The following is an 8,317-nucleotide window of genomic DNA, read 5'->3' as shown; positions in this document are numbered from 1 at the left end:
ATGGTTCACACAAAATGTTCATCGATTACCGTGAGTTGATTAAGCTAACAGTGAAGAATCGTTACCCGCTTCCGAGTATTGATGATCTGTGCGATCAACTTCAGGGTGCATCTTGGTTTTCCAAGATTGATTTGCGATCAGGGTACCATCAGATGAGGGTCAGGGATGATGATGCATAAAAGACATCCTTCAGAACTCATTATGGTCATTATGAGTTCGTGGTGATACCATTCGGGCTCACCAATGCACCAACAACTTTCATGAATCTCATGAACCGAGTCTGCAGACCGATGCTGGATAGGTCTGTGATTGTATTCATTGATGACATCCTCATATACTCAAAGAATAGGGAGCAACATGAGGAGCATTTGCGAGAGGTACTGGAGACCCTGATGAGGGAGAGGCTTTATGCCAAGTTCTCCAAGTGCGAGTTCTGGTTGCATGAGGTACAATTTTTGGGTCATATCGTCAATCAGAAAGGTATATTGGTGGAACCGGTCAAGATCAAGGCTATGATGCGATGGGAGGTTCCGAGGACCACATCTAAGATTCGAAGTTTCTTAAGTCTCGTAGGGTACTACCGGAGATTTATCCAGGATTTCTCCAAGATCACAGTGCCTTTGACTCATTTGAAAAAGAAGAACGTGACTTTCGGTGGGGGCCTGACCAGCAGTTGGCTTTTGAGACTCTAAGGCAGAGACTGTGTAAGACCTTGATTCTTGCACTCCTGGAGGGTTTTGATGATTTCGTGGTTTATTGTGACGCTTCTATTTTGGGTGTGGGAGCGGTTCTTATATAGAGGGGTCACATCATTGCTTACACTTTGAAGCAGTTGAAGCCTCACGAGGCAACTACCTTACGCATGATTTGGAGCTGGGGGATGCGGTTTTTTCCCTCAAGATTTGGAGGCTGTAAGTCCCAAAATTTGCTTGATGTATCAATCAAATCCAATTGATGGTACGGAATCCCAATCAATTGGATGATGCAAGATCAAATATGGAAGAAGGAGAAGAAGAAGATGAATCTATGATGTATTCAATTATGAGATTGATGCTCCATACATATGAGATTCACACACACATACGCTCTTTTTCTCTCTCACTTTCTCTTTTTAGAACACCTTGATTTACACACACTTAGCCCTTATCTGATATGACTCTACTGACACTATAAAAATAGGCAATAGTGGTTGCAAACACGTTTACAACCACAAAGAGTTTGCAGCTGCAAACACACCCAACCACAAACACCACATAAACCATAAAACCAAGGCTGTTTTCAGTACTAGACCAAAAACTATTAAAGCCTAGAAAAGTAAAGTATAAACCACATTTTTTATACCCAACAATTTCCCCCTTGGTTTATAGCTTTCTTTTCTTTTGACCCAACAAACTCCCCCTAAAAATGTAGCTAGATTTTCTTGTCAATCTTCATTTTGAGCTTGGCTTCAACATTAATCTTCAATTTCTTCACGACTTCAATATGAGCATATGAATCTTCTAAGTGAGTGACTTCATCTTGAACAGTTAGACATTTTTCAAAATTTGACTCTGAACGCACATTTGGGTGAGGAGGCTTCATGTAGGGATTTTTGAAAAATGACGCTTTCAGCTTGAGAATCTTCAGAGAGAATATCTGAGAGACCGATTCTTCTGGATCACATCAGCAGGTTTATAGATAGCAGAAAATTGATTGAGGAGGCTTCAATGCAATCTGTCACATAATCTGCATGTACAACTTCACCTTGCTTCTGGGGTTGAAAGATTGAGTGTTGAAAGAATAATCTTCATTTCTGGTTCCTTCGAATAAGAATTCTTCAATGATCACGGATGAACCTTTGGCTTAGAAATTTTCGATACAGTCTCCATGAGTCTCATCTACATCTGAATTCACTTTTCAAGACAAAGAAAATTTAAGATAAAACAATACTAAAAGAAAACTTAGCACACAATATTTTTGTATTTTTCATATTTTCTAAAAAAAACAGAAACAAAAATATTTTTGGATTTTTGCTTTTTCTGAAAAAAGAAATAAAACAGAAATAACAATATTTTTGGATTTTTGGTTTTCTGATTTTTGTTTGACTTTTTTAAAATTTGTAATTCCCCCCTTAAATTTATGCATAAAGGAAAACTATGAACATATTTAATAAAAACAAAATTATTTGGGATCAAAGTTGTCAAGCAATTCAATTTCGATTATCAGCACACGCCTGCATATATAGATCTGGTCAATCACCGGTATTGTGGTTCACTTAAACACAAAGGATATTGACAAATTGGACAGATTATAAGTGACAATTCATTGTGATCTTATTCCTAAATAGACCATTTGGCTGACGACGACCACATATATTGTTGTCCACTTAAATTCAACAGCAAGATCTACAGACAACCTTTTGAACGGTTCAATTTTAGATGCACTAGAACGTGTTCCCACTTCCCGATATACCTTGGCAATCAAGAACTTCCAAAGAACTCCTTACTTTAGGTGAGTATTCAATCATTAAGAAAGAAGTTAGATATAGAAGTCATATGTTGTATCCCAGGTCGGATGTCTTCCAATCACGCAGAAGGAAAAACATATGACTAACACAGATAGAGGATTAGAGAGATAGTAGGATGCATATGTTGTCTCCCAAGTCGGATCTTCCAATCACGCAGAGGGAACAACATATGGCTAACAGATAGAAAGAATTGCATAGATAAGAAGATGCATAGAGATAGACTTGCATATGTTGCGATCCAGGTCGGATATATTCCAATCATGCAAAGGAAGAAACATATGACAAATAGATAGAAAGCAAGAAAATAATTTCCTACAAACCTACTTTATCAGAACCCCCAGTCGCCCTATCAGTACCGAAATTAAGGACATAAGTCCATACATCGAGGATATGTTGAGCCACAATTCTAGATAAATAACTTTTAGTGTATCCTGCAGGTTCTAATGTTTATCTCACTACTCAATCTACCCAAGCATCGTATGGTCAGTCCAAATGATAATATCTAAGTTCACATTTTCAATTCCTTTCGATTGTTAAACTAAGTCTAGTCCTTTTGAATCCTTTGTGCCTACCAGTACATTGAACACATAGTCTAGACAATTCGGCTTTAGTGCATTACAAGAATTTCAGATTGCCCTTTAGAACTAGACTTCATATCACTTCCCATTAGACATATAAGAAAATTAAAAAAATGTCTTTGAAACGAATCATTGTAATAGAAAACTCAGGAGTATCAAGAAGAAAAATCAAATCGTAAGTCACCGATTGAATTTGTATCTAGAAGGTCTAAGAACAGCACACATATTTTGATCTCAGAACAGATACGAAAATTCTTCACATCGTTAAGCACAAAACCCCATGTGTGATCCTTTATTTTCTTCCTTTCCCGCAAAGGTCACATACTCCCACTTAAAGTTCTGAGTGTTGTACAGTTGAGAGATGCCCCTATCATGTGCCTGGAACAACCATTATCAAAAAACCGAAGTCTGATGATATGCCTCCATAGCTGCTCCAGTAAAAAGCGGGATCAATTGGTCTTTGGAACCCAATCCATTTTGAAACTGGGTTAACCTTTGTCATCTTTGCATGGTACTCTCTCCCATGACATATCCTGCTTATCAGAAACAGAATATGAAGAAATGTTAGAATCATTTAAAGATTTGGGAGATTGAACCTTTGGTACCCATCTGTAGTCGGGTTTAACCCATTTCTTGTTCGAACAGATGGGTGGCTCAATACTTGATTTTGAACTTGAAGTCGGCCGTTGAGATGACTTTGACCTAACTGATCTTGGTTTCACTGGAGCATCTCTTGGATCAGACTTCTTGTCTGGCATTCCAGTCACCATTGCGTGATTGTGACCTTGAAGGGCTTCTTTTGGGGTATCTTCCTCTTAACGCGTTCCACCATCCTTGTGCGTAGTAGGGAACGTATGTGCGATTAGGATAATTTATGGCAATGTGTCCAGGTGTTCCAAAGTGAAAACATGTCTTTTTCTTCACGTAGGAATTGTTTCTTCCTGCCCCTGGTGGCATGGCCTTGCCTTGTCTCTGATTGTTCCTACAAGCACACTTGCAGTAGGCACTTTGTTTCGCTTGTTTTGGTGGCCTATATTTACCAACAGTAGGTTTAGAAGTAACTGAGTTAGAAGCAACATATTCAGAGTTCAAGGAGTCATTGGTTTGTTCAATAGTGTTCTCCTTGTTCTCATCTTCCGCTACTTTACCTGCACAAGAAGTAGAATCATCAGAAACGTTCACCTCAATATCCTCAGTTGGGCCAAATTATTTAGTATTAACTAAAGCTGGTACAGGGGTTTAGCCATACTAAGTAGGAACTTCTTCCTTATTGGTCTAAAGGGGTGGGTTATAGTTGTGATTAAAGTGAGGTGGAACACTATTATACCCTAGACCCTTACTTTGATTATCTTTGAACTTTAGTTGTTTTTTCTATCATAGAAGCAGCTACCTCACTTGATACATCGAATTTCTTAAAGTTGAATTCAACATCTTTATATTTAGCTTTTAATGCATCAAGTTCGGTAGTTAATTCGGCAAGTTGTCTCTTAACATAGTTATATTTTTCACATTTTTTGCTATATTCCTCTTGAAATTTTCGAGAATCCTTAGTTTTGGCCTTTAGTTGTATTTTTAAAGGTTTTTGGGCCTTCCTAAGAGTATATCCTTCATATTTAAGGTCCTTATTTTCCGTTTTTAGTAAATCATTTTGGTCATGAAGAAATCTAATTGTAGCTTCACAAGATTTAGAACACGAAACTTCATTGACCAGGATGTTTGAAGAACTCATTGTTTTTTAAAAAAAATTACCCATTGACTTAAAACCGAGAAAGTCAAACTTAAAAGTCAAATTTGAAAAGTCAAACTTAAAAGTCAAATTTGAAAGTTTGAACGAAAAAGTCAAAGTTTAAAGTCAAAGGTCAAACTTGAAAGTCAAAGTCAATTTTTAAGGTCAAAAGTAAAAAATGATAGTAAAAAATTAAAAGTCAAAACTTTGGGTTGAAAATGAAACTTTAAATTTTGAAAAATTAATTTTTAGGCTAAAATTGTTAAAATTCCGAAATTAAGGTCGAAATAACGAGACTATATGAACTAAACCGGAAGGATATTAAACATGTGGCATGCTAGATCAAGTGGTAAGGCGTGGGTTGTGTGCATGGGAGACCCGAGTTTGAATCTTGCACACCCTAGTTTTTTTTAATATTCGCTGCTACTACGAACTAGACCACATGCGAGGACCGCATATGTACGCGACCGAAAGCTCGCTTGAACCGAACACGTGTACGCTGCTGACCGCAAACATCGTGGGCTGAACACCTGCTGGGCTGAAAATCCAAGGACCACAAATGAGTTATGCCGACTTCAGAAGCCCAAAACGCCAAGGAACCCTAATCTGAGATTACGGTCATCGCCGAGGTCTGACTGAAAACGTGAAACCCTAGGTGTAAACGATTCAACGGTTCACAACTATAAACGCTTCTTCGGCCGCAAACCCCTCGCGGATTACGTTAAAAAACAGCGGTTTTCACCTTTTTAAGCCCAAAACTCGATCAAAAACTTGTTTTTATGTAAAACACGAAGAACAAACCCCCACCATTTTTCAAAAAACTATCCAAAAATGAAAAATCCCTCAAGAAAAAGTGCAAAAACGCTCCAGATTTTCCCAAAATGATTGATACAATCCAAGCTCTGATACCAACTGTAAGTCCTAAATTTTGCTTGATGTATCAATCAGATCCAATTGATGGTGCAGAATCCCAATCAATTGGATGATGCAAGATCAAATATGGAAGAAAGAGAAGAAGAAGAAGATGAATCTATGATGTATTCAATAATGATATTGATGCTCCATACATATGAGATTCTCTCACACACATACACACACTCTTCTTCTCTCTCACTTTCTCTCTCTATAACACCTTGATTTACACACACTTAGCCCCCACTTTCTTATGACTCCACTGACAGTATAAATATAGGCAATAGTGGCTGCAAACACGTTTACAACCGCAAACGAGTTTGCAGCCGCAAACACACCCAACCGCAAACACCATATGAACCATAAACCTAAGGTTGTTTCGGTACTAGACCAAAAACTATTAAAGCCTAGAAAAGTAAAGTATAAACCACATTTTTTAGACCCAACAATACTATTTGTATGGGGTTCGGTGTACTATCTACATCGACCGCAAGAGTTTGAGATATATTATGGACCAACTAAATCAAAATACGTGACATCGGAGATGGCTGGATGTGGTAAAGGATTATGATTGTGAGATCCTATATCACACTGGGAAGGCCAATGTGGTGGCTGATGCTTTGATCCGCAAGGCGGAAAGTCCTTATATCAGAGATACGTGCTTGAGGATGACTGTCACTTCGCCTTTGATGGATTTGATCTAGAAAGCTTAGGTGGAGGGATTGAAAAAGGTAAATTGGAGGGTCGAGCGGATCAGAGGACAGGTTCCCTTATTTGTCAGAGACAGTTGTGGGTTGTTGACTTAGTGTGGTAGAGTTTGGGTTCCAACATCGAGTGGGTGAGGCTGACGGTTCTAGAGGAGGCACATAAGTCAAAGTTTTTTATTCATATACGAGCCACAAAGATATACAGGGATCTAAGGTTGAGCTATTGGTGGCCCTGTATGAAGAGGGTTGTTGAGCGGTGCTTGATCTATCAGAAGGTCAAGGACGAGCATCAGAGACCCCACGGCAAGATGCAGCGATTACCCATTCCCATGTGGAAGTGGGAAGAGATTGCCATGGATTTCATCACCAAATTTCCAAGGAAGGCACGAGGTGTTGATTATATTTGGGTCATTTTTGATAGATTGACCAAGAGTATGCATTTTATACCAATTTCCGAGAGCATATCTGCAGAGAAGTTAGTTGAAATCTATGTTCAGGAGGTGGGGGTTCAGCATGGGGTGCCAGTTTTTGTGGTTTCGAACCAGGATGTTCGTTTCACCTCTTGATTTTGGAGGAAGTTTCATGAGGAGTTGGGTACCCAGCTGCATTTTAGTACTACATATCATCCCAAGACTGATAGCTAGAGAAAGCGAACGATTCAGACGCTCGAAGACATGCCCCGGGTTTGTGTGTTGGATTTTGGAGGTAGTTGCTACAACAACAATTATAATGCTAGTATCGACCGATCGCCTTTTAAGATGTTGTATGGAAGAAGGTGCATGACCCCGATTTGTTGGGGGGAAGTTGGGCATCGAGTCATCGGGAGTACAAATGTTGTACTCAAGACTATGGAGTTGATTCAGCAGGTGCGCAATAGGTTGCGAATCGCGCAGAGCTGACAAAAGAGTTATGATGATCGGCGATGTTCAGACCTTGAGTTACAAGTGGGACACTTAGTGCTTCTGAAGGTGTCAGCATGGAAAGGTTGTTGGATTAGATGTCTAAGCCCATAACTATTATTGGTATGTATTTGACCCGAGAGTAGCATGGTCCATTTGGGCTGCACTTGACCAGAACAATTTATATGGATAGTATTTTGAGAATAGTATGTTTATGATTTATATTAATATACTATAAGTTCTAATATATTAATATGAAATCATATTATTTAATTAGTATTGATCAACAATTAATTTAGACTTAATTTAATGATCAAAAGGAACTAGTTAAATATGGACTCTTATATATAGCATGGGCCAAGTTCATTTAGGTTGGGCTAAGCTTGCATGGATAGTCCATGGAGTTTGAACCCATGGATCCTATAGAAATGAAAATGAAAGGTGGGTATTAGGGTTTATATGAATGTAACCCTAATCCACCGCACTATATAAAGAGGTCCTTGGCACATGAAATGGCACTAATGTGTGAGGATACAAGGGTGGGCCAATTTCTAGTGTGCTTATTATTATCTCAAGTTTCCAAGGTGTTTTTAGTGATTTGTCATTCCACTTGAGGCTTCCACACTATTAGGGCTAAGCTCTTAAAGTTCAAGACTTCAAGCCACATCAAAATGTATGTCATCTAACTAGGATTTTGTAGTATAGTTGCTCCATATTATGCTAGCTAGGATGAAAACTTGGAATATTGAATATCTACATGTATAATAGAGAAAACATAGATCCAAGGTTTATAGGGTTGCATGTACACCATAGGAGTGTTAGAATGCTCAAAACCCTTCAGTGGTATCAGAGCATAGGCTTGTTTTCAATTATATTTGATGCAAATTGCTGAAAAATGTTGAAAAACTTGATTTTCTGCTGTTCTGGACAGTGGACTCACCGAGTCCATGCACAAATTCATCCAACTCGTCGAGTTGGTTCATGCACTC

The 8,317-nt window shown here is 38.6% G+C and overlaps 1 long non-coding RNA gene across 1 annotated transcript in view; it reads right to left on the bottom strand.

Moving 5' to 3' along the window:
- Positions 1-1,007: 1,007 nt before the first annotated feature.
- LOC128127038 (uncharacterized) overlaps positions 1,008-8,317 on the bottom strand; it is a 28,308-nt gene continuing 20,998 nt past the window's right edge. The window contains exon 2 of the long non-coding RNA XR_008225091.1: positions 1,008-4,232. This is a non-coding gene — a long non-coding RNA (uncharacterized LOC128127038). The remainder of the gene's footprint in view (positions 4,233-8,317) is intronic.

Source organism: Lactuca sativa, chromosome 7 (assembly GCF_002870075.4).
Source record: "Lactuca sativa cultivar Salinas chromosome 7, Lsat_Salinas_v11, whole genome shotgun sequence".
NCBI classification, from domain to species: Eukaryota; Viridiplantae; Streptophyta; class Magnoliopsida; order Asterales; family Asteraceae; genus Lactuca; species Lactuca sativa.
Note: the sequence above shows the minus strand (reverse complement) of the source record. Positions and strands in the feature narration are given on the sequence as shown.